Source organism: Chroicocephalus ridibundus, chromosome 15 (assembly GCF_963924245.1).
Source record: "Chroicocephalus ridibundus chromosome 15, bChrRid1.1, whole genome shotgun sequence".
Classification (NCBI taxonomy): Eukaryota; Metazoa; Chordata; class Aves; order Charadriiformes; family Laridae; genus Chroicocephalus; species Chroicocephalus ridibundus.
In genome coordinates, this window is record NC_086298.1 from 4678345 (window position 1) to 4704641 (window position 26297).

The following is a 26297-nucleotide window of genomic DNA, read 5'->3' on the forward strand; positions in this document are numbered from 1 at the left end:
ACTATATTTAGTGAACCTCACGACTCCAGCAGAACAAAACTGTCGTCACTGGAAGGAAAAGACGAGAAGTTGCCCGGAATGAAAATAATTTGGAGAACAGCGCAGAGGAAGAGCAAATGGGAATGCAGGATGGAAAGGACAACGTTTTAAAGGATCTCCGTGCCCGTTACCCACTAAAGTCACCCCAAGTTTTCCCACCTCCTTTGAGGGGCACTAGATCTGTCCCAGCGCCCTCCTGGCTGTGTGCCCCTGCGAGTTTTGGGGAGCGTGGATGCACGCGGGGCTGGCTGTGCATGGGGCAATACCTTAATCGTATGTCACTGTAGGTGACCCTTTTCAGTGCCAGGCTTTCCCGCAGCCCGGAGAGGTTTTACACTCCTGCGGCTTTGGTCTCAGAGGATGCTGCCCTCCCCCTGCCATTTCTGGAAGGGGAGTGAGAGGAGAAGGGGGTGCTCGGGAGATCCTGCCAGGAACATACCTCAGCTGGAGGCAGGAGGATAAAATCCAGCCTGGGTTTGGCTGCTTATAAGGGTGCAATTTGATGAGATGAACCTGGGCAAATGCCTGTTTCATCTTTATCTCCTCTTCAGGGGTTGTTTGCATAGCAGCCTTAGGGCTTCTGCTACCTGGGAACATCCTATTATCAATTACCCTAATTAGAGGTTGGCCCCTGCCTGACACCAAGTATTTTTCATTCATTTTTAACCCTTTTCTCGCCAGTCCCTGCAGCCAGTGCTCGCAGAAACTTTCCTCTAAAACTCAGCGAAACAGAGAAAAAGGGGAAAAAAAAAAAAAAAAAGGAAAAAACCAATCAAGGTTAACGCCAGTTTGATTGGTGGCTGGCTGCAGAGTCTGAAGGTTGTTCTCCGCCGGTGCATACGCAGCGAGGACCCGTGTTTGCATGGACGGTATTAAGTACAAAGGAGGTGGTCGGGCCCTCACCTTGTGGATTTAATCACTTCTGTGCCTGAGTGCCACGCGGGGCCTTGGCAGCCACATTTCCCTCCTCGCGCCACGCAGCATCTCTCCCGCTTAATATCACTTTCAGCGCGATACTCAGAACAAGCTACAAGTAGCACAGATAAGCAGGTAACTGTAAGCTTAAATTTGTTTTCCGTAAGCATGTAGACAGCCAGCTTCAATCATGCCGGTGTTTGCAGAGAGTTAAAAGAAAAGGGGCAGCAACATTGTCAAAGGAAGCTCGTTTCCAAATGGCTAATAATGACAATAAGACTTTCAATTTATCCATAATCTTCGGTAGCGGTGATCGTTGTAGTATCTCGCCACCTCCCACACGCTAATGGGTTTATCATCGGTACAAGCCCACTAAGAACGTGAAGGATTGGCGTCCCTCCTGACGGATGGGGACGGGAAGGTAGGATCGCACACCGCAACCACAGGAGGGAAGAGAGGGAAGCCCCAACTCAACAGCATGGCTTAGAGTTTCTCAATGCTTTCCAGGTCAAAGACTGCTTATTCAAAGCACAACAGTTTTGCTGCCTCTCCTCAGCTGCAAACAGGAGTAAAAAAATTTACCCTGCGATAAGCTTATATACATGCACAGCGAGTATGTGTTTGTGTTTAGGCGGATGTGTTTGTGAGCATGTTTGCTTGTGTGTGTATGCATTTGGAGAGGTTGATGAAGATTACTCTGGAGCATTAGGTTGTTTTCTCTGCTTTAGATTGTAATCATATTTTCCGCACTTTCGAGGCCCCTGACTGTTTATCGTGACCCTCCTGGGGGTTATGACGTACCGACTGAGAAAACTGATCCACTCTGTGCATCGGATGAGGAAACTATTGTAAGAAAGGCAGGTATTGTTTTTGCAATGGAGAAAAGCCATTTCCATCAGAGGTGACACAATAAGGGAATGACTAAGACGAAGAGGCTCCAGCAAAGGCTTGTAGAACATCTCTTATCACACAGACAAAAGGACAAACTGATTCTTACCGGATTAGCGAGTAGATGGGTAGTCGAACATTTAACCAGGGCTAGTGACATTTAGCAATTTTACCAAAAAGGAAAGAAATAAACTAGTCGGATAATCCCTTTAGGTGTAGCATAAGGAGAAGTAAACAGAGGCAAGACATCCGGGAAGGATTTTAGGCGCTCCGGACAGACTGTGAACCCTGGAGTACCCAACCAATGGGAAACAGGGGAGGGAAAATTCAGCGGGGATTAGGAAATAAAAAGGTGTGTTTAAAGAACCAAAAATGTGCCTACTTGCTAGGTCACCCGTTCTTGCAAGAATGTTCAAATAAAACGTGCTTGGTATCGTTCACTGCCTGAGCCGCCGTTATTGGATGAGGAGCGTTTCTCACGCTACGTGTAGCTGTTCCTAAAGACCACGGCCGAACGGGCTGCTTTACAGTAAAAATCAGGAAGCTTTTTTTTTTTTTTTAACAATTTCTCCAGCTATTTGAGGCCTCTGATACTTTGGCCACATATGTTGCAGAGCAATGCCTAAACGTAACATCTTGGGAAGCTGCTTGGGTTTGCCGTGCTACTGTTGGGTCTTGGGTACGTATGATGCAGCCCTGCAAAGACATACAGAACTCTGAAAATATCTGCTCAGGAAGAGGTTTTCCACAGAAGCTATAAAACATTCATAACACCTCCATTGTGCTGTAAATCCTTAGCAGGAGTTGATAACAGTGCATGAATTTTTAATGTAACATTTATAAATGGTTATTAAAACTATCCTTAAAGTAAAGTGTCAGTTTATTTTTAATTAACTGATGGCTATTTAAGCTCCTGATAGCCCCAGGGCAGATCAACAGTCTAACAAGTTAATATGCCAGATTAACCCTTCAGCCGCTGCCTCTTTGCATGAGGAGGATGAAGATGCATACACAGGATCGAAAACAAGTGGTTATTTCTCACTTACGGAAGAGAAATGTCATAATTTCACGGAATGGGCTTTCTTAGTGCTTGGTTTAAGAAGTTTTAAGAGCTGTGGAGGGATTTATTTCCTGAATATTGAACAGATACAGATAGATAGCAGAGCTGGGTGATTCTTCTTGGGGAGAAAGAAAAAAAAAAAAAAAAAAGAAAAATATTTGCATGGCACTGGTGAGAAGAAATTTCCATTGAAGCCGAAGAGATTGGATCCAACATTTCAAATGGCACCAACTGCAATTTCAGGCAGCCCGCGTACGAGGCGCAGCAACGCTGTGTGATTTGTCCATACAGGTTCCCTTGCAAATGTTGCAATTGATTGTGCAATTTAAAATTTGGCATCGCGAAAAAGAGTTGCCTTAACAAAGTGTGCTATTTGGTAGGCTTCATCCTCAATGAGCGGCGTGGAAAGCATGAGGAGGAAACTGATGTCAATTTTTAATTAATTCATATAACATATTGTTTTAAGTGACCATTTTTAAAGGTTTCAAATTAAATTATTCTTCAGCATGCGACATACATTTTGCATTTGTTGTTGTCATTGAAATTAGTCACGGGGTGACAGATTTTACAGATATTATCTTTTCTGTAATTGTTGGTATTATCCGTGAGAAGGCTCCTGTGGTTATTCTTTGAAGACGAAGGTCAAGCCAATGCATCCCCACAAAGCAGTTTCGTTTCAGTGTTATTAACATCCAAAAAAGGTTCAGTTCATAGCATTTTTGCCACTTAAATGGCAATTTTTAGCCCAAGCCTGCCATACAGAAACGTCTGTGGTGGCAACAAGAGCTGGCACCAGAGGAGGTTAGTGCTTTGCTGGTAGAGTTTGGGTTACCGTGCTCCAGAATAGTGAAGTCCCGGTACATTTCTTTGTGTTTTTTTTGTTTTTTGATTTTTGTTTTTTGTTTGTTTTTTTTTTTGCTTAGCTCAGTTATACCCAGGGCTCTTTGGGGCTGAGAGCCAAAGTCTTTCTCTAGGTGGCAATTCATGAAGCTGAACTTTGCATTGCCGGTGTCCCTAGAGTCAACAGCGAAAGGTCGGTGCTTCCAGACAGCGCTTCAGAGCTTGTTTCTCTTGGATTTATCAAGGACTGCACCTGGGTGACACCAGGGTCAGGTCCCAGAAGCTGGAGGGCGTGGATATCCCGTGATTTGGCTCAGCTTCCAGCGCAGTGAAGCTGAGCCCTTCACCCTCCGGTTTCTTTGTAAAGCTCATCGTTATCGCTGTCTCTGCCAGCCATCGCCACCAACTGATCCCTGCATGTACCCTATCACGCCTGCTGATTGAAGGCGAAGTCTCCCTGGGCAAATAATTGTTATTTAAAATTATATTTTATTTTTCTTTCCCAATGCTTTTCTTTCTTCCTTTCCCAGATGATCAGCCTGTGCGTGAACTTCAGATCTTTGGAGCGTGCAAAGCAACAAGGCATCGGGGCAGCGGAGTGACACAGGCAGCAATATCCTTCAGTAAATGCTGTTCAATGCAGCAGAGCTTCCTAGCGATTAAAGGAGTCTTGGAAATGTCATTGCCCTGACCAAATGAGATAATTTGTATCTTCTGTCACCGGAATCAAATCCTCTTTTTTTTTTTGTAATTAACTTGCGACTGTGGGAAGGTGGGAGCAAGGATGGGGGTTGGGAAGGGAATTTCAGGGGTAATCCAGCTGCAGTATGGAAATGATGGTTGGGTAATTGTGCTCTCTAAATGAACTTGACTCGATGGTTGGTGTCAGGTTTTGTTAAGTGCCCTGGGCCAATGGAGACTAATTAGGAATGCATTAAATATTAAAGCTCTCTGACACTGGGGCATTGACGGTGACAGAAGAAAAGAAATCCGGTAACCTAATCTGCACCCAACAGGAGTAATTTATGTTCCCTTCTTTTAACAAAGAAAAATCCAATTATTTGGCTTGCTGGAAAAATGTATTTAAGGGAAAAGTTAATTTAGAGGGGGAAAAAGTATATATGAAGAAATAATACGGATGCTGTCAACACAGCCTGTGAGTGTCAGTTCCCCTGCAGTTCTGGCTTCGTTGATTGCTTTCATTTGTGAACAGGGAGAGTGTTTCCCTCTTACGAGGCTGTTGGCTGGATTTGGCATCCCAGCAGCGGAGGGCAGGAGTGGAAGACTGCGCTTTCCTTCCTCCGTGGCTCAGGTCAGCCGGACACATCGAGGGCTGGTCGGCAGGGGATGCTCGTGGCCGTGGCAGCGAGGGTTTGGGGTGTTTGTGGCTGTACGTTTAGGACTGGGGGTGCTGGCATGGTACCGCTGCGCTGTAAGGTGAGCACTGGGGTGGCCATACCACAGCACAGGTGTGCGTACATAGGGCACTTTGGAGGCGAGGCAAATAAAAAGCTTTCAAAAATGCTAGCAATTAAACTCTCTCCCCGTCTCTCTAACAGAAACCAGCCCTAACAGCTCCACCTCCACCTCCACACCTTGCTGCACCTACCAGTTCCCAGGGCAATTTTGTCTGACCTTTAGTTAAATGTCCTGCTCTACCAGGCAGCTCATTTCTGCTGGTCTGTCTGCTTATGCGATCTAATCAAATCCAGAATGGAATATAATCAGCCTCATCTTGTAACAGCAACCTGCACAAATATCCGTCTCCCTGTCTGCTGTCCTGTCTAATCTCATCTGTCGGCCTGATCTTGTAACTGGGTTTTTAGCAGCTGGCTGCCGTTTCTGTGGTGAGATTGGGAAGAAGTTGCTGGTCGGGTATCCAAACCCCTAGACCCTGGCTGGAGCGATGGGGTGGAAAGAGAAAGGCACCGCAGGCGTGCAAGCTCACATTGTCCAACCTGCGGATGCAGCCGAGCATCCATCTCCGCAGCATGCAGGGATGCCTACGGCACCTCTCCAGACTTGCACGGACACGTGTGTACATAAACACCCGTGGTGCCTTTCTCTATTCTCTTGTCCTCGTTTTTTCCCATTTCAAACCAAAAAAAAAGAAAAAAAAAAAGAAAAAAGAAAAAAAAAGAAGCCCGTTCATTTATGAAATTACCGGAAGACCATTTTTCTAAAGGAACTTGGTTGCCATGGGTTACCAGATGCTTATCTGCTACCGGTGTTATTTTGCTAACTGCAGCCATTAGAGGGAGAGGCTAAAGAAGGAAAGCTGGGATGGCTGCGAACACCTGCCTGGGTAACCCTTGCTGCCATCCAGGGAACAGGAGGGAGTGCATTCCCCAGGGGCAGCTGGAAACCAGCTTCTCCAGGGCCTGGAGTTTCTTGTGCCATTGGGCTTCAGAGTCTCTGCAGCAGCCGGGGCTCGCAGCAGCCTGGCACTGGGTAGATATAAAGTTGGTTTGAAACTTCCTTTGTGCTGGAAACAGCAGGGACTGGGCTGGGGAAGAGAAGGCAGGTAGAGTCCCTGAGGTGCCCAGAGAAGGAATTTGGGGATTTTTATTCAGATAGTAGGATTACTCTGCAATGGTCAGGGCATGTGGGAAGAAAAAGTAGCTTTGCAGAGCAATGCTGGTTTGTGTCTGCGCTGCAGTTTGCATTCACGTGATGCTTCCAAGCGACATTGGTGAAGAGAGGAGAAACCACCGAGGGGTTCTCTGGGAAGAGGAATAACAGGAAGAACACTAAAAACCCCGGCCTTGGAGGCCAGGGGGAGGAGAAAGAGAGAACACAGACAAAAGAGGAGCATCCAGGGCCTTGCGATAGGCAAATACCTGATGCACTGCTATCCTTCATTTGAGCATCTTCTGATGGTTCCTTATCTGTGCAGCCCCCGTGTCCTCAGAGGATCCCCGATGCTGAGCTGTGTCCCTTGCCCCCACACTGCCCTGTACACCCGCAGTACTTCTCGAGTTGATCAGCGTTACAGAGCTATTGATTACCCCCATTTCCCCTCATTCCGGTTACAAACCTACTCCTTTGCTCCATGTCATCAACACCGTGGGTCCCCAAATTCCATTTTTCTCCATGGGCTATTCCAGCCCGGGGAATTTCTGAGCCCCCTTGGTGCTGCGGCCTTCCTTAACCTGCTGCGATTTCAGCCTCTCCATCAGCACAGAGAGTACTTTGCTACTACAATAATGAGAAAAAAAGAAGCTAAAAACAATACTTTACATTTCAAATAACTCCTGACACGTCCCTTGTCTTTTTCGAACAGAATGACAAGTGACTTTAACTTGAAAGAGAAAGAAGCCTCCTAGAGCTGTCTACATTGTCAGAAAAAATAATTTGTAAATTCTCTGATTACCTCTGTCACCGCTCGACTTTTCCATCCTTTTTCATTTCTCCCTGCCGCTAAAGTCCCTTTATGTGCTATTTCCCAAAGTGCTGCACTTACTTTGAATGTTTTTAGCCAAAAGAAAACTCCCTCTCATCTGAAGGTAGGAAGAAAAAAAAAATAAAATCCCTGCCCAGAATGAATTAACACGCTGCTATTTCTCTCTGTCTCTGGTCCCTGCATCTGGGTCTTGTACAGGATGTGAATTGTAAAAGTAACTAGGTCTTTATGACTTGTTAAAATAATAAAAAAAGAATGTTAATGAGAGAGAAAGACACATAGAGACCCTGAAAGGAGGATTTGTTCAATGCAAGAATAACTAAAATATTTACTAATGAGAGGGAGAAGAGAAAGTAATTTAAAAGATTTAAAATAGTTGTGTGGGTTTTTTTTTTTTTTTATTCACGCCTCCTTTCGTTTTCATTACATATTTCAATATTTGCCTACCTTTCCAGCAAAAGATTTACCTCAAGTGCGTACAAATTATCTGGCATTTGGTTAAGGACAATATGTCTAATTATGGCTCTAAAGACCTGAAATATTTTTGACTTAAGCTAAAAGTCAAACTCAAAAAAAGAAAAAAAAAGAAAGACTAAAAATTAATAATCCTTTTAAAATTCATTCCCATGATCATTGTTGTACAGAACACCTCAATGTGAAAGATTAAAACAAGGGAAATGGGAGAGCGGGGAAGAAAAAGAGAGAGAAAATGAATTTCTCACGTTACACCCTGATTTTAGCCCTGCTGAAGATACGGGGAAACTCTTGTTTAATTGTCTAGATTTGGGTTACGTCCACCCCACACCCTTGTGGACCTGCGGGGCCATCCTGGGGCAGAAGGGGTCAATATTGGGGTAACTTTCTGCCACCGCGTGCCACATCTCCCTTGGGTTCCCCATCACAGACGCTGGGACTTGCTGCACGGACGTCCTGCAGCTCGTGAAACCCCCGGGGAGGTTCCTGCTCCATGGATCAGGATACAGCCTGGCTGTCGGAGCCAAACCCTCCACCCCGTGCGCTGATAATGAGGTTCAAACTGTGGTGATAAATAACTATTTACTACTCTACCTCCTAGTCACTGCCTCGCCTCAACCTGAATAACTAATGAAACTCAATTGAGCATATTAATTATTTTCCCCTGGGGGTGAGGAGAAGGAGGAGAAGCAGCAACATCTCCAGAGGCTCGCCTGCGCTCCAGCAATCCATCTGCGGTTTAGAGGGCAGAGTGACCCATCCTCGGGAAGACGCGTAGGTTGCAGGTGTGCTAATTTCATGAAGAAGAAAGGCATTGCCAAATAAAGAACAGATGGCTCCAGTCACTAGTTATTTATTTCTATAATTAGTTGCAAGCTGTGATCTCAGACCTTAAAGAAATTGTCGATTTCTATGAAATTCCTTCTCGCGTCAGGCGGGATGGAAGCGTGCACCGCATGGGCCGGGCGATGGCAATGGCAACTTGCTGGCTAGGGCATACCCAACTGGGGCGCGCGCTGCTTTTGGCTCCTTAAAAAACTGCAGCGTGTTAAAAAATGTTTCAGGCACTTCTCTCTAGCTGGTGAAGCCCATATGAACATCAAGGACAGTTTGGTCTTGTTATGTAGGGACGCATTTAAGTCTGAGTTAAATTCAGCTCTGTTATCACCTTGTGTTGCTTCTTCCCCATCACCTTATATCATTTCCCCAGCTTGTCTTCTTCTGATCTCACTGCTGCTGCTTCTTTTTTTCTTCTTTTTTTTTTTTTTTTTTTTTTTTCTTTGCCTTCCCTTTTCTTGTGTTGCATCTTGTCAGGGCCACACTCGGACTCCTTTTAAGCTGGGGTAACACGGTCAAGAGCCCCGAAGACTCACTCCAGCGTAGAGGCAGCAGGAGTCAGACCGTGCCCGTTCAATGAACGCTGGGTGCAGGCTATTGCTTTGACAACGTGACGTGTGTTATTGCAGCGCCTGTTATCTGGCCTCGCAGAACCCGGGTTTGCTAACTCCCAGTCATATCGTTAAGCCTATCTGTTAAAGGTAGGATCCACAGGGCAGGGGGGAATATTTTATTTCCCGCTGGAAGCATCAGGTAGGATAAGTATTTGCCAACCCATCCAGGCCTGTCTAGTTTTTTGTTTTGCTTTTTTTTTTTTTAAATGATAGCTGCTAAGCTGGAATTGTTGGTAAATGCAGGGCTACAAGAATCTAGGTAGGTAAATAATTTGCTAGTTCTGTTACAAAGAGGCCAAAAGCATCTCATGTCAATACCTTTTAATGGCACAGGACAGTCAATAAATAGCACGAGCACAGGAACAGAATTATAGAATGGCTTCATCTATGCCAAACTTGTGTTTTTTGACTTTAAAAAGGCATATTCTTTACTTTTGTTTCAATAGCTCCATACAGACAAATATAAGAATGCATTTTTCAGCTATTTAACAACAATAACAAAATAACCCCAAACCCCAAACAAACCCAGAAACGCTCAAACTTAAACCTGAAGAAAATTATCTGCCTCTATGGGAAAGAATCTAATGAAATCCAATCAAATCTCAGCTGGAAGAACACAGAATGGTGGCTTTGGGCATAAATCAGACATGGAATTAATTTTGTGCTTTATTACATGCCTTAAAAATAAAAAGAGGGCACCCTACGCCTGGGAGTGCTGAACAGATTGAAATGATGTCCGCAGCCTGCCAGCTCCGGAGTTCAGACAAACAAGACTGGTTCAAAATCAATATGTATCCTACCGGTGATAAAAATGCCCACAAAAGCACTGCTGATAGTGAAGCCTTTTGTCTTTATCGTAGTTCCCAGAGTGGGAAGATGGATATGTGCCATGGGTGATACTTAAGGGACCAGGTGACAAGATCTATGAAGATGGGGGTGTCTGAGGTTTCCCTGGAGTCACCGAGTGCTATGAAGAAGATGAGAATCGTCTTGGTAGGCACATCTCAAAAATATAGCGGTCCTGTAGATCATAGGAATCACCAGAGTCAGACTTTTTATCCCACCGCCACGGGCTTCTGAGGGAGATGCCAAAAGCTCCGCAAAGACACAGATGGAACCTGGGCACAGTTAAAATTTTGTGTTGTTTTTTGCTAGTCAGAAATGTCTTCATGCTTCTTTTGTTCTCAAACTAAATGGTGATGATCCCTTCTTTGTACCTGCCCCAAATCGCTCTGAACTTCACTACTAGGAGCCCACCGCGACCAATGCGTGGGAAGAGAGTCTCACTCCAACTCCTCTTTTTGCTGGCTCTTCATTTTCCACCATCAAAAAAATGTAGCACAGAGTTAAATTTGGAATTTCTACCCCAGGTTTTTATCCTAGCTTGTAACAAAAACTTTAATTAGACATATGTTACGGATGAGCAACGCCTTCCCAAAAAAAAGCTCCAAAGCAAAAGAATACTTTCTTTGGTTCAGTTTACTAAATTTCCCTGAAATTTTTCAGATCAGTGCAGTATTAAACACCTATTTGTCTTTAGTGATGCATTCCTCGCTGGAGTTGTAATAGCGCCAGCTTGCTGCAAAACTAGGGATAACGGAATTCCAAAAAGCATATCCAAAAATATCATATACGCCGTGAATCAAAAGTACAAGTGGAATTCTTCTCCAGAAACCCTAACTGTTAAAGAAGAATAGGTGTCCAGCTTACAATTTTTATGAGGCAGTGCTTAGTGTGTCGTGAGTAAAATATGCTTAGTGTTTTGTTGTGTTCTTTTCAAGCAAAGCATTTAGAAAATTGAAATATTTGAGCCATATTTCTATTTTTAATCGGTCTTATTCTGACCAAAAGTATATATTGCATGTTGATTTTTAAAATAAACACAAAAACTTCAGCAAACGTAAATTTTTCCTTTGAGAAACTGCATTTTCTGTTGTGTATTTCCAATTCATCCCAACGGAAAGTGTCTGAGTAACTCAATAACGCATAAAGAACTGAAGGTAAAGGAAAAGAAGTGAAGCCTGAACGCTATTTGGCCAAAGCCCAGAATTTGGCTAGGATTATAAAGATGAGCGTGGAGTGATGCAAACCCTCTTAAGTGAGGCCTAATGATTCACAAATGACACGAAATGCATAGGTTGAGTCGTTTGTATCCTACATTCAGCCAGCGAGGGATTTGAAAAACGTAGGAAAAGAATTATTGGCCTAATAAGAAAAAGGGCCAAAATCAGTTCTGTTTTACTTAGCATAAATCTGGAGGAGCCGCGCAGGAGCCAGGCAAAGACCTCAGTCAGCCCTGGAGGTGACCCGGAGTGACGAGGGTTGAGCGCAGCCCCCGCGGCGGTGTTGGGCTCTCGCGGGGCGCGTGGGGGCGAGGATGGATGTTGTTGTGCACAGCGAGATGGAGACCGTTGGGCACCTTCCTGGGAAGGGAGCAGTGAATCAGCACAGAAGGTGGTTTAAAGCTAACATCTCTTTTGAGACTGCCATCGACTCTGGGAGCTTTCAATTGGGCTTTAGGGCACAGATGCATAGATTTTGCTCCTAGAAAAAAGAGCTATACCATGTCCCCATTGCAATGCAGAGGTATGAGGGGCAGGAACTAAAGGCAGCACAGTTTTCTCTCTCTTTCTCTCCTGCTATTGAATTCTCCACATTTTTTATTTTAAATTAATTTTCCGAGACAAGGAGAAGATGCTGCCTTAGCTTTGTCCTTGTGAATAGCAGATCTTTCCTTGATTGAAGAAATATTTTTACAGCCTGAATGTGCAGGTTAAAGTAATTTTTTGACAGGTAAAATACTTAGCAGTGGCCCAGTCAATCTCCCCCTGTCTCCTCTCCGCCCTCTAATTGTGCCCTGCTAATATCTCTCTGCTTTCTCCTCGCCAGGAGGTCACAGCTGCTCTGTAACCAGCTCACCTGCCAGAAGCCAGCACTCCCGGCTCTGCAGCCCGTGATAAGTAACGAAACCCTGGGCAGGTAGAGGAGGACTTGGGGAAACTTCTTCAAAGCTGCCCCGTGAGACAGCAAGGACAGAGCAATGCCGGACCTAAGCCACTGCCAGCGCCTGGACACTCTCCTGCCAGTGGTCTCACGAGCAGGCTCTGCAAAAACCGATGCCACGGGGTCCTCTCTGAGCCCCATCCCAAAAACCCCCTCCAAAACACAAAGGCAAAAGAGTTGTGAGCTCTTCGCTTGTCGGCAAGGCACAGGAGCACAAAGAAATTATTTACTGTGAATGAAACTTTGCCCCCTGACTAATAGTTGAGGAGGTAAGAGGGGCCCTGCTCTGGAGTGGCTTGTCCCGTGCCACAGAGAGAATCTTGTGGGATGAAATGAGAAGAACAAGACCAATATGTCACCAAACTGCCATGAGGCCGGAGCCCTTCAAATGACTTCAGGCAAGACCTGACGATGTGACATCAGCCTTGTCACCTGCTTAGTCGGAGACAAAGCAGGTGGAGGTAAGACCAAGGTCATCATTTATCTAACCAAGGAAACTGCTAAGCTGAGCTACACAAACATCTAACCCCCTCTATCTTCCTGCCAGCCTTTGATAGGCAAATCTACCAGCTGAGGCTAATGTGTCAGTGGAGAGGAAGAACACTGTTATCTTCTTATCAGCAGATAAGATGACAACCACAAATACCTTGGCCTGAAAGACTCCTCTGCTATCGCCAGGGGTGAACATCAACGTGCTTCACAAATAATCTAATTTAGGTGGATAACAGAGGACTCCAAGGTGGGAGGTAAAACTCACAGCTCTGCTCAGTTAGAGAAGGACAGAAATTTCTTAGAGGAATACAACACTGGTCCAGCAAAAACATACACCTGTGTTTTGTCTGCTAGCACTTCTGATGCGATCGAGCCAGGGAGTGAATAGGTCAGCAAGCAGGTTCCTATGCAACAGATACATTAATCGTTAATGGAGTGTTAGTATTTAAAGTCCCCAAATCTTCCTCTAACATGCAAAACAGTCTCTCTTGCCATGGACTGTTTGTTTCACCGAGTAATCCACTCATCCTCTGTTATAATCACAGCGGGTATAACTTCCGCAGGGACTTTTCTGTGTCAACATGTTTTGGACTGTGATGTCTTTGAGACAGAGAATTTTCTTTTTTTTTCCTGTGTTGTGTATCTCCAGGTAAGTTGGCGGGCTTTTAGAAATGCCATGTAATGTGTAGCTGCAGTCAGTCACTCCTCCATCCTTCTCTCTCCCTGGAGTATTCAGTGTCCTTGTGCCTCTCCCAGACACATTTAAAAGAACAATTTTTCTTGTGACAAGCAAGGCAAGGAGTGTGAGTTTGTGTCTGACAGGTTCAGGGAGAAGCTCGCAATGAGGCAATTAGACAAGGAAAGTGCTGATTAGAAGCACCGTCACCCATACCAAGGAAAGAAACAAATTTTAAGTAGCAGCAGGAAAAGGGAGGGGGGGAGAAAAAAAAAAAAAAGATAAACCGAAACATTTGATAAAGCAGCAGGTTGTAATAAAAAGTTTTGAGACTGACAAGGTCTGATAGCAGCCTCGAGGGTTGCTGAAAACTTCTCTGGAGGTAGCCGGGCCTGGTTATATCTGGAGGCAGGAGGCTGCCCTTGATGGGTTCCTCCAGTTTAACAGCTTTTCATTCCCACGCTGGGCTTGCCAGTCACCAGCTCCTTGGAGAGGTCCCCTCTGCAATCCAGACCAAGCTTACTGCTGTAGACCTGTCCATCCCTCCCTCTGGCAGGAGCACGGCCACTTCTCTGCTTGCCTGTGGTCCGAGCAAGCCAAGGGATGATGCCCAGTTTTCTCACAGTGGAGATGCTCTTTGGAGGAGCGTCGGAAAGTCAAGGAAGAAAGACACTTTATGCAAATCCGCTCCACGTCTATTTGACTGCCTTGGGTTAGGCAAAAAGGAAGGCTGTGGCCCTCCTGTCACTGTGGCCATCAGCTGCGCTGCAAGAGGTCGTCACAGAGCAGAGACGAGCCACTGAGAGAAGGCAGACTGCTGGGGCGTGCAGACAGTGCCGCTCCAGACATGCTAATTTCGAGGAGGGTTTTTTAAAAGTGTTCTTCCGCACCCTGTAATTCACCCTGAGCTGATGAGGCAGGGAGGGAGGCAAGGAAATAACATAGCCCAAACCTTCACTGAATTGCTCTTTTCAAAATGTATATTCTCCACTTTCGTCTTCCCGGTAATTTTATGCAGCATCAAATAGCTGTAACGTGAGCCTGGTGTAACCACTCCAGGGAACGTACGAAGGGCTGTAGACCACCCCGATCAGATATATGTATAGCCGGATCTGCCTCATAGAGTGGTGACAACAAGCAGTAAAATATTAACAGCAACACAGTAATAATAACATTATAAAATGCATTAATCTCTGGGACTGTCACTGCACCGGAGAGCCTGGTTACAGCCGATTTCAGCAAACGCTTGCTCCAGGCGCGGGGCTCCTCTGATCCCCATGTCAAGGAGGTGGCTGCAGAGGGGTCTTGGTGACCCATGGCGGGGCGTTCGGCAAAAGGCACTGGGTCTGGATGTACTGCGTATAAAGCAATACAGTACCTAACTTACTATTCATCGCACAACTTTTCATCCTTTTGCTATGAAATGTTCCCAACCCTTGCTAACTTCTTAGGAAGAGTTGAACGCACTCTACCTGGAAGCTGACCATTAGAGGGGGAATCGGGTGCTTACGGCGACACCCAGGCAGCAAACAGCAACACGCGACAGCTGTTTAAGGACACGAAGTGAGAAAGTGCTCTGCCTCTTATGGAATTTAGGTGAACGGACTGTAATTACCCAAATATTTATGGGTTCTCTTTATTGTATGAGTCACTGAGGGCTTGTGAGGGGGCAGACAATTTCCATTTTGTTTAGGGCAGAAATATCCCTGGAGACCAGGCTGATCTATGGAGCTGCCATATCAAACCCTCCTAGGAAAGGAAAAAAAAAGATAATGCATTTATTAGTCAGCTCACATTGGACTGCTCTGTGTAGAAAAGGAAAGAACTCAACTGAAAAATGCTTTTAAAACCACAATTCCATAAGCATCTGTCTCATTTCAAGTACGGCTGGGGCCTTTCTGTCTCCTGAAAGGGAAGGAGAGGGTGAATTCAAATGATCTGTAGCTCTGGAGTGCTGAAGGGGGGGAAAAAAAGTCCTTTCCAAATAGCAGAGCATCCCTGAAGACAGTGACCAGGCGCAGATAACCTGCTCCAGCGAGCCGCGCTTTCCCCCAATGCTCAAGCCCTTCCCCAAATGACTTGTTGTGCCATCCCTCTGCTCTCCCTGAGGCTGAGATCCAAGCTATAAGAAGTAACCAGAAAAGAAACAATCATTCTTGGACATCAGGCGAATGGAGAAAGACGGGAAAAGGGCATGGCGGGTAAGTGATGTTAGTCCCCGTCAATCTTCTGTTTGTTGCATTTTAGCCACCAGTCCCCATAACTGCCACTGTTTCTGCAGGACTCCCCGACCCACCCGGCGGGTTTGGGGAGCTGGGGGGGATCCCAGCGTCGGCAGGGCATGGAGGCGGTGGGGCACAGGGAGATGAAATGCTCCTTCCTGCGCTGCTGCCTGCAGCCCCTGGTGCGGCATGCGCTGGGTGCAGCCTCCTGCGCACACCGGGGCTGCGTCCACTCCAGAATTCATGGCTTCTGTGTCTGTAAACCTGTGCAAAGGAAGGGAATGGGGGAAAAGAGGAGCCACGGAGGAGGCAGGAGCAGAAACTGCCCTGAAGATTCCCCTTTGTCCTTTGGATCACCTCAGCAGCCCACAGGCTTTCTTCAAAATGGGGCTCCCCAGCAGCACCTGGGGAGGAACAGACCCTCCTCTGATCTGCTGGTGATGATGGCAGGGAAGGGCAGTCCCGTTCCACAGAAAAGCTCTGGGTGCATTGCTGAGGTTGTCCTTAAGCGAGTTTGGCTGGAGAGCAGGAGCAGTCTAACCACGGGCGCGACCAAAGCTTGGAACAGGCTCCTTCTCCCCAGGAGCACCCCCAGGCCAACGCTGCGGGCACTCACCTCTGCCGCCCCCCCGCCTGGCCGGCTCCGGGCAGGGGCAGGGGTGGAAGAGGAGAGAATGGGGGACGCCACGGTGCCAGCAGGAGCCTGCATGTGCGAGGCGCGAGGCACTACGGGTCTGGCGTTGTTGAATCTGAGGATCAACATGAGAGGGAAATGGAGAATAAAGAGCAGTAAATGAGCTGGATTAGAGGAGCTGTTTTACATAGCCCTTCATTTAATCCTTTGCTTTCCTTTCATTGTTTAATTGGTTTAGCTCTTGTACTTTTAATGCTGCAGGCAGAGAGAGCCAACCTCCTCCTTTCCTTCCCTTCCCTTTTCCTGCCTTTCCTTTCCTCTCTTTGCATCTCACTATCTAATCCCATTTCCCTCTTTTTCTCTCCATTTCTGTCCCTATCCCTTGTTCTCATTCTCTCCTCCAGCTTCTTTCTCTCTCTCTTCAGGCCCCATATTACTCAAGCAGCTTTTGTTAGCGCTGTCAACTGCATCAGCGTGTAAGTGAAATTGTACTGTAAGTGAAGTTAAAAGTATTTCTATGGTAGGATATTTAATCATTTGAATCCTTGATAGGAGCAGCTCTTTTTATTTTCACTAGCTATAAATCCAGGCTCTATCTAATCTCTGATCTCGACGAGGAGAGAATTAACCAACTGAGTGTGTGACTAGAAAGGAGAAGGCTGAAGAGAAGGGACCACTTTATCTGAGTGTGGAGTGGAGCAGCATAGGAATAAGGTAAGGAGCCGTTCCCAGCTCCCTGCCATTCTTTTCATTGCCTTTCCCGAAGTCTACCTTTGTTCCCGCTCCCCAGACACTCCAGCTGATTGAAAACGCCATTTTCCATTTGCAGTTATTTCTTTACCCCCTTCAGCGATTAACCCAGCCTGTGATGGTGAGGAGGAGATGTGTTACAGACCGCAGAGCCCTAAATCTTAGTCCACCTCCAGCTTGCGCTGGGCTGGGTCGGACTGACTCCAGGTGTGGATGGTGGCTGTGGGCTAAACCCTACCTCAAGGGAACCTATGCCAAGTTTGGGATCTGGAGGTGACCCTACCTCTGGTCTGCAATAGGAGCAGTCTATGCAAACGGAGATGGTAATTCTTCTTCTCTTCACCTGGGTCTAGTTAGAGCAGGTAGGATCCTCACACAGTTCCATCTCTCCAAACCGCAGTGCCAAGTGCCTTTCTTCAGACACGTTGTCAGGATCCCTCTTCTCTGTGCAGCGGGGCTGCTCATTCTACTGCTATAATTTAAGTCTTTTTCCGTGTAAGGTGCTGGATGAAGGTATCAGAGTCTTATTCAAGCATCTTTCCTTCTTTAGCCTCTTGTTTCTCCTCCAGGTATGTGGGATGTAGACAACCCTCCAGTTTATTCGCTTCTCCATAATACTGTTGCTTGTACCCAGCCTATCTCCGTCAGCTAAGGAGTATAATGGAGAGACGATGAGAAATGTTCTAACTGATTTGAGACTCTCTTATTTTTCTCTCAGAATATCCTGATTTGGTGAAAGCGAAGCATTCTGCTGAGATGTGTTAATTGCAATGAAGCACCTGACAGATAGTGGTCATGTCTGGAAACTTTCCTGCTGGTTTATAGGGATACAGGTTATGAGGAAAAGGGGCAGATCCCTAAGTATGGGACTCCGCTTGGAAGGAGCGAAGTTTGCTGGCAGGATTGCATAGAGATCTGGTGGGAGAACAAAATGTGTCTTCCTACCTAGGGCTGAGATTGGGCCACCAGGCAAAGGTAGCAGCCAAGAGTGTAGATCACGGGATGAAACAGTGGGAAAAAAGGGTATGAGGCCTCTATTGGTTGTCCATACATTACTTATGCCTTCTTAACATTTTTTTAAGCTCCTCTTAAACCCCACCGTCCAAGAAGTCTATGCAGAGAACTGCAGTCTGATTACACAGAGCATATTGGCATCAATATTTACCTTGAGCATTTGTCTGAAGGATGAAAGGTGCTACAGGCGCCCAACATCTTGGATGCAGTTCCTTGCAAGAAACAGCCAGGCTGTGCTTTCTTCTCCCCCCTCTCACTCCCAATCCACCAGCGCTCCTCTTTTATTTCTGTGGCCTGCTTGTTTGCAAAGTCATCCCAGGAAAGAAGACTCGCCAAAGAAATACAGCAACTCTGACGATTTGAGGGTGAGGTGCCCCCTCCTTCTCACTTCCAGGAGGTGCTGGGAGTCATGCATGCTGCTGGGCAGTACTCTGCAAAGTGGACAATCAGTCACTGTCACCAAGCGGTGGGGAAGGAAGCAAGGGGGATGCCGAGTCTGCACAGAGTACTCATTGCACAGTGAGACTCACACAGCTGTTCTGCTCCCAATGTAAATATGGACAGCCCCATTCATCACTGGCCTTACTTCCCCAGCACACGTCCAGGGGAGAGGGATGATTTAGTGCCTGCAGCTGGAACATGCACTATGTTTCTCTAGAACGGCAACATTTAAAAATTGGGAATGTTTTGCATGTGTGTTTTGTGATTCTGGGGAGAAGGGAGGAGGCAATGTCGGAAGCTGTGAGCTGCAGAAGAGGTGAGGCCTTACAGGGAATCATTAGCCTTCTCACACTCTCCATTCCCAGAGATCTGCATGGAAGTAGCACTGGGGATCTTCGGTCATGGAGCAGGGTTGCCCCAGGCTGCTTGCTATCTATATGACAGGTGAAATGTAACAGGAGAACCTAATAGGTGAAGTGGAAGGAAGAGGACGAACCAGCATGGATGGAGTTGATCAATAGGCATGGAAGGATCCATTGAGACTGAGGAGTGAGGGACGATGGTCCCATGAAATGACCTGTGTGAACAATGGTGGCTGCCTTCACAGGGATCCTGCCAGACCTGCCCCCAGGCAATGCACTTTCCCTCTATCAATCAGTGAAACACCTGCCAAGTCTTCCCTGCCAAGGGGGCTCATTTTCATGACAGCAGAGATGTCATCATCCTGAGAGATGGGAATATGCAGCCTGGGTTTCCAGGGGTGAGACGGGGTCTGGAGTACTGGCTGCGGAGATGTTGGGAAGCTCAGGGCTGGGAAGAGCTGCAGAGATGGCAGGGAGGGTGGAGACCTTCTCCTGTATGATGGAGAAGGGTCACCTGAGGTTCTGTCATCACAGTAACTGAATGAGGGAGGAAGGTTGTGTCCCCCAAGCACCAAGAAGCTGGAAATGCTGGAGGTCTGAGTCCACTGGGTGTAATGAACAGGAGCTGAGGAAGACTTTCCCCATCACCAAGCTGCTCCTAGCCCTTGTCATCTCTCCAGAGAGGGAATCTGCTCTGCTTTGGTGGACGCAACCCCCCATCCATGCCCTGCAACTGCAAACAGCAGGCAGGGGGAATGGAGAAGGGACAGCCCTTATCTTTCTCTCCAGCAGCTCAGATTTCCTCCGCCCACACTTGGTCAGCTGTGCCACGGCTCACCGTCCCTGCCGATGCCTGGCTTCCACTTTTGTCCATCTTGCAGGCAGGCTTCCATTCCGTGTGTGTGGTTTGCTCAGTCTGTGCTAATTATGCCCTTGACATATGCAGTAGAACTGCTTGTGTCTATAACAGCATGGAGGTGAAGGAGGTTAATTAACTCAGAGGAAGGAAGCTGAGTGTCCCTACATAACACCCCCTTCCATATGCATTAGTTTTGAAGCCTGAAGACACTGTTTAACCAAACACAGCCCACGACTTACTAACTTTCCTGTTTCCTACCTTTTTTTCCCTGTGTTAGTGATGCTGCCTAGGCTGGATGGCACTGGAGCTAATGAAAAGCCTCACAGAAACAATGGGCTCTCCAGAGAAGATAGCGCCTCATTGACAAGGTGATCTGCCTTTTCCCAGGGAGTGTGGACAGGATGCTCCAGCGAGCAAGGCACTGGCACGCTCTCCTGGCTGCTCTGGCTGGGAGTGATGCTCACGGCACCCACTGCGAGGGGATTCGCTGTGCAAGATGCCCATCTGTTACCCTCAGCCCGCTGGGTTCCTCCTCTCTGGTGCTCCCGGACCGAGTCAGCATCCTCTGGTGCTGTCCTTCCCCGACATGAGATGTAAGACCTCCCAGATTTGCCTTTGAGCTGCTGGCCAGGAGGAAGACCTCCCTGGCATGCCATCGCGGTGCAGAGCTGCTGCCCAGCCCCAGCCCGCCGCAGGGAGACCTGCCTCGGAGCCGCACTTGGTGCACGGGAGCTTGCAGTAGCAGAGTCCATTCTAAATACGCATCCCTTAGAGGATTCCTGCAGTCAAATGGGACCTGATAGGATAGCAAAACCCTCGGCTGCAGCTACGAGGCGTCACTTCTGCCCCGTAGCGTGATCGCATGCACAAACATAACACGGATGTGCCCGGGTCAAGCCACACGTGTGTTCCTTGGGGACTAAATGTGAGAGGCAGAGAGCGGCAGCTGCTTGGCAATCAGGCCCCTGACTTCTGTTTTCTGTTAACACGCAACCTTGAAAGACTCGCTGTCCTTCTTCCTCCTCACCCCTCTCCACAGCCACTCTCCTCCCGCCCCCCGCTTCCTCAGCACGCTTTATCTATTACGGCTGTAAATCCTTTGCAGCAAGCCTGCTGTCTCTCTGTTTGCACAGCACCTTGTGCAGCGGGTCTTACAGGTGCTGCTGGAATATAAACAGCGATACAGCTTTAATTATAAACCCTGCAGGGAGATGGGCAGCGCAAGCCTACAGGTTTGCGTCTCAATCAAGAGACTCCACAGGGGCCACCTTCTCGGTGCAGCCCCATTTTAGTGTCTGTTGGGCGGCCGGTAAGAGAGGCTAGTTATGCTCCTTTCTTTTCACTCTCAATAATTATAGGTCTCCCAGGAAAACTGGCCTGAGAGTGGAAATTTTATAAAGGTTTTAAAAGATTTTATTAGAAAGGATTTGGTTCCTGTGCAATTATTAGTTTAACAAGGCACTTTGCTCGCCTTCTGCACTAGAACTGTTATTGATCCCACCGCAAAAGGAAGACCTAGCAAAAATCTATGTAGAGAGCAGCACACTGTCTCTATATTTGTATATAATAGGTACATTGGCATATATTTATATGTAGTCACTGAAAAGGTCCTGAATGTGCGCACGGATGTGTTTAGCTCTATGCGTGCATACGTACACACAACCCATGGGTGGAAAAAGCTAACAGGTATCGACCAGACAGGTGTGTCTGTCCTGTCAGAGTGTGTTCATCTTATTCACTGATAGAAACTGAGTAACACGGTCTGAGAGTCTGGGGATCAAGTGTACCTGCAGACACAGACAGGCCTTGCCCCAAACAATGGGTAAGAGCTGCTCGCGTTCTGTTTGCAGTTCCAGCCATCTCTGCCCCAGAAAGCCTCAAGAGACACGGTTTGGGGTTAGATCTGGAGTCTTAGATGGAGAGGGTCAAGTTTGTGGCTGAGTTTTTAGCCCAGAGGCTGAGTTGTTAGCCCAGGGGCAGGGAGAGCAGAGCTGTAAAGATTCAGAGGGTGAGGTGCTTGAAATCTTCCAGTGACAAATGCCATGTACAGAAATTATTATTATTTCTTTTCATTCGCAAATTTTGCTGCTGCTCGTGATGTGGAATTTCATCAGAAAGGATTCTGGAGCAAGGGTTTGGTTCAAGCTGTCAGGATTTTGAAAAAGACTTTAAACATCTGACCCCTTTCAAAACTCCTCCTTGCCCTAGAGGTAAAGCCTTCCTCTGATTTCCTGACCAGAGCCATCCCTTTTGCGTATTCTCCCCATCCAGTAAGTGCCTGGTACTCCCAGCACCGTACCTTTCCCCTCTGGATGGCAGCCTGGTACAAGCAGCCCATCTCGAAGGCTCTGACTCATGGCTGCTCCAAGCACCTGCATGGTAAAGGCAGGAGGGGGAAAAAAAAAGCAACTTAGGAAGGAAAAGATCCAAATCTCAGCTGCTTGCTGATGCCAAAGCAGCTCCATTTGCAAAACAGCAGGACTGGTCCAGCTAGACTACATGAGCACTCTGCCCCTTCACATATGAAAATGGGAGTAATGGGCAGATGGAAGGGGTGAAATGCTGGTACACACACTGTCTGCCAAAGCCATGCTGTCCCCTGCCCACCTCTGGGATGTTCTTGTGTGGAGTGGGGAAGGGAAAGCTGCAGCCCCCTCCTCTCCCCACGTTCATCTCCCTTTCCACGTACCCCCAGAGGTTATCCCGCTCCCAGCTCAGGAGGCATGGACGCGTTTAATTTTGCACCTCCCCAGCTCTACTGTAGTCCAAAAACTGGACTAAAGAATGTGAAACGTAGAGCAATCTCAGCAAACACAGAGAAAAACCCAATGGAAAAAAACAAGCTGAAGTTGCTGGTGTCCTGATACACAAACTCTTGAGACATGCTTAACTTAAAGGCTTGCTGCCTTCAACTTGAGTACGTGCCGATAAGCTTGCCTGAGTCCACAGGTGCCAGGATCACAAAATCGGATCCCCCCGACTGTCCCTGCTGGGCTGGCTCAGAGTCGGCTCCTGCATCTCGTTAAGTTTGTAGCTTGGAGGCTTCGTGGTGGGCACGCAGCTCATGAGGTCCATGGGGAATCCACCCCACCTCCAATAGCCACAATGTCTTTTGGCAGGGAACAGGTTTGGTTTGAACCAGCTTGGGGTGAGTTGATCGGAAAGCTTTTTTCATTCACATTTTTGCTAATATAAGCTTTCCCTTGGGTGGCTCTGGCTCTCTGTTGTTTTGCCCTATGGGAGGTTAGTCAGGATGGACAGGCACCCCTCTATTTTTTTTTAGCCACGCAGGAGACCTTTCAAATTCGTGACATTGTTGGGCTGAAAAGCGCGGCTGAACTTGGCTGTAGAGACTCAGCAGCACATCATGAGAAACAGGGACGGAGGCAGGACTTTGCACAGCACATCCATTTCCATCCTTTCGCGTGGCAATGGGGTCTTTCTGTTCTTTTTACCCCTGCGTCTCCCCCTCCCTGTGCTCACACACCTCTCCTGCAACAGATGACGCAGGCTGTTTACAGAGAAGGAAAGCTAATAGAAACCAGGCAGAATTCGAGCCTCTCTGGGACTGCTTTACACACTGACAAAATCATTCTTTCCTCCCCACGTTAAATATTCATGACGCTCAGATTTTTAGATACAAAGGTACATTTTGTTTCCGAACGTGTCGATCCAGAATAGGTTTCTCGGCACCGGAGTTTTCTTTTCCACCCCCTTTCAGCGGGAAAGAAAAAAACAGAAGGGTGTGTGCCCCGAAAGTAATGCAGTCTGACTTCATTTCGATCATGTCTCTTTTGGGGGTTGTTTTGATCTGGGAGCAATTTTGCCATGATATTTATGGCCTGAACTGCTATTTGTACAACGTTGGGCTTTTGTGTACACGTGAGCGTGTGTCCCTTCTACAAATAACGCGTCAACATCTCCATGCTTCCCAGCCTGTAGTTAAGCCCATAAAACAAGACGCTTTAACAAAAGCCCCATATATTACTGCCACTCTGAATATTTGTAATTTTGAGACAATATTTACATAGACCGTTAAGGCTAAGCTCCTGGGCCCACTGACAGATCACAGGCAGCTGAAAGCACAATGTGTGTGCTGCAGTTTAGCACTAAGCAGGGAAAGAAAAAAAACACAACAAAACCAACCAAAAATACAAGCAAGATAAAAAAGAACAGGCTGATGTATTAGCAGACACATAAAGGCAACAGCAGAGAGAGAATCAAATGGAAAATCACACGGTACAAAGCAATGCTGGAAGAGATCTGGATTTGGAGTGGAGCTTCCAGAGAGGTGTTTGGAAGTGGGGCATCATCTCTGCCCATCTCTCCACCTTTTTAATGCAAGCTAAAAGCTAGGTTTTTCAAAGAACTCGGCTCCAGAGTTGAGATATGATCAATTCTTCCCTCATGAAAATGTCAATAAATAAAAAAAACAAACCACCAAACAAAACCAAACAGAAATTTGGTTTTCTGCTAAGATTTTTTGTTGATTTTGTTCTTCTTGTTTAAAAGCCCAGCAATGATACAAGTTCACATTGGTTTCATTCTCTGGAATTGATCTGTGAGCACACAGCGGACAAATAGAGATATTGCAAAAACCTGGGAAAAATACGTCCGTAGTTCCCCTCCTCTTTCTAAAGAAGAAAGCTCTGTGGCTTAGGAAAGCTGGCTGAAGCGCAGTGGTGCGTGCCGTGTGTCGGACTGCCTGTCCTCTTGTCCCCCCATCCCCGAGCAGAGGAGCTGGTTCCCCTGCAAGGAAGGGTGGTTACTGCAATGGCAATGCCAGGAGGCCGGCGTGTCGTAGCTGAAGACTCCTTGATCCACCTTGCTGTGTCGTGCAGGGATGGCGAAATGCTTACGCCATCACCAAGAAGCCTCCTGAGATCTTAAAATAAACCACCACTGATCCTGGTTTCCCTCGAGCACATCCAGCCGCTGGTTACCAAGCCATTCATGCAGTAAGTTGGACCAGAGGGTACGTCCTCAGCCACCCAGAGCTGTGCCATGCCACTCCTAAATCACAGCTCTCCACTAAGTGTCCCTTACTGTTTCAAGGGGTTTGGCCTTTCCGCTGACTCTCCTGCTCTCTCTTGTGCCAATGTGTAGGTTTTGTGGCATTTTTTCAGTTGTCTGAAACATACAGCGCACCTTCAGTGTATGATGCCAGGAAATAGGGTGTTGCTTTGGGTTCTGGAAACAGGAATGACAAGGCAATGGATGTCAGCCCAAACACCTTCAGAACCAGGCTAACGAGGAGCTGGGTCGGAGCAAAGCATTTAAATAGGTGTAATTTGGTGGTGGCAGAGTCTCAAATTATCTACTGTCCGTTGGGACAGATCCACCAAATTGCCGTGCCAGATCAGCTGGGTATAAAAGGTCGTCATGATCCACACCACAGAAACCACAATCAAATTAGCATTAATTGGAAATTACAGCTGAGAGACGAAAGACTGAATGGGCCATGAAGACTGAACTCCACGTTCTCCTCAGGGCTCTCAAATCACTACTAAAACCACTTGCATTAAAAAGACAATAACTATTCTCTCCAAGTTCTTACGTATTTCAAAATCTGCGATCACACCCCCATGCAGGAGCAGTGTTCCATCAATATTATGCATTTGCAGCGTGGTGGAAAGCCCCAGTCTGACGCTTTATTGAAGAAGGTGCTGTACAAAGTCATGATTTCTTTCAAAATAAGCTCACAACCCACATCTACCACCAATTGTGCCGCACGCTAGCAACGGGCTTTTTTATGGTTTCCATCAAATGTGGTTTAAAACATAAATGTCCCCAACATGCAAAGCAACAAAAAGAGTTCCCCAGCTTTCAGTACGCGTCTGACCTCCTCTTCATAGTCCCCAAGCTTACAAAACGAGGGTGTGACCCCTATTAAAGAGAGACCATTCCAGAGACAAAAGACTTCTGAGGACACAGTTATTTGATTTAAGCTGACTTCCTGCTCCGTATAGTCCACACACCATTTTACTGGGCTATTTATTGGCAGTAAACCCTTACCCAGTGTTTGAGGCATACCTTTCATGAGGCTTTGAGTCTTGGTGTGATTTCCACCTACGCATACTCTTGCTGAAAGTCTCATTAAGTACTTTCTTTCAGTGGGCTGCCATCACTGGCAAAAAAGTGGATCTTATTTCTACTTTGAGCTCCTCTGGCTTTTAGCCCTTCATTCTTTGTGTACTTTTTTTCTGAGACAACAAGGATGTTGGCCATTTACCTGTCTGGATTTGCTCCCCATGACTATGCTTGCATACCAAAATCTACAATTTCACTTTCTTCACTTTTCAGACGTCCCTTGTAGGATACTATATCCCCTCTAACATGCAGGGCTTCCATGGCTCTCATCCCAGACTATCTTGTCTACCTTTTCCCTGATGCCAACTCCTCTTAAACCTCAAGAGAGGTTTCCAGTCCTCGTTCCTTTCTCCCTTGCCCTGATAAAAACTTGGTTTGGCAATAGCATCACACTCATACTTCCTCTGAATACTCTGCTGGTATTCTCATGTCCTGGGAACTGCCTTTATGTACTAATGTCAGAGCTGCTAAGCTGCAAGTTACTTCCACGAACATCATTGATGGGTCCATTTCCAGAGGGAAAAATAGTAGATCTATTCTAACGTACAGAGATAGCAATGAAACTGGCTTCTGGATGAGGAAGGTTTCACCGTAAGAGGGAGTAGAGACAAAATGAACTCATTACTGCTTTCACCTAATGCCAGGTATTAAAAGAATTTAACTGTTTTAGTGCAATTGGCCTTT

The 26297-nt window shown here is 46.8% G+C and overlaps 2 long non-coding RNA genes across 2 annotated transcripts; both read left to right on the forward strand.

Annotated features, from left to right (window-relative positions):
* Positions 1-4287: 4287 nt before the first annotated feature.
* On the forward strand, positions 4288-13809 carry LOC134523831 (uncharacterized). Its single transcript, XR_010073420.1, has 4 exons — positions 4288-4365; positions 4956-5054; positions 9931-10063; positions 11960-13809. It is a non-coding gene; the product is annotated as an uncharacterized LOC134523831 (long non-coding RNA).
* A 211-nt stretch (positions 13810-14020) lies between these two features.
* LOC134523819 (uncharacterized) lies at positions 14021-21019 on the forward strand. The gene is made up of 3 exons (XR_010073417.1): positions 14021-15442; positions 16675-16811; positions 19801-21019. It is a non-coding gene; the product is annotated as an uncharacterized LOC134523819 (long non-coding RNA).
* Positions 21020-26297: the final 5278 nt, after the last annotated feature.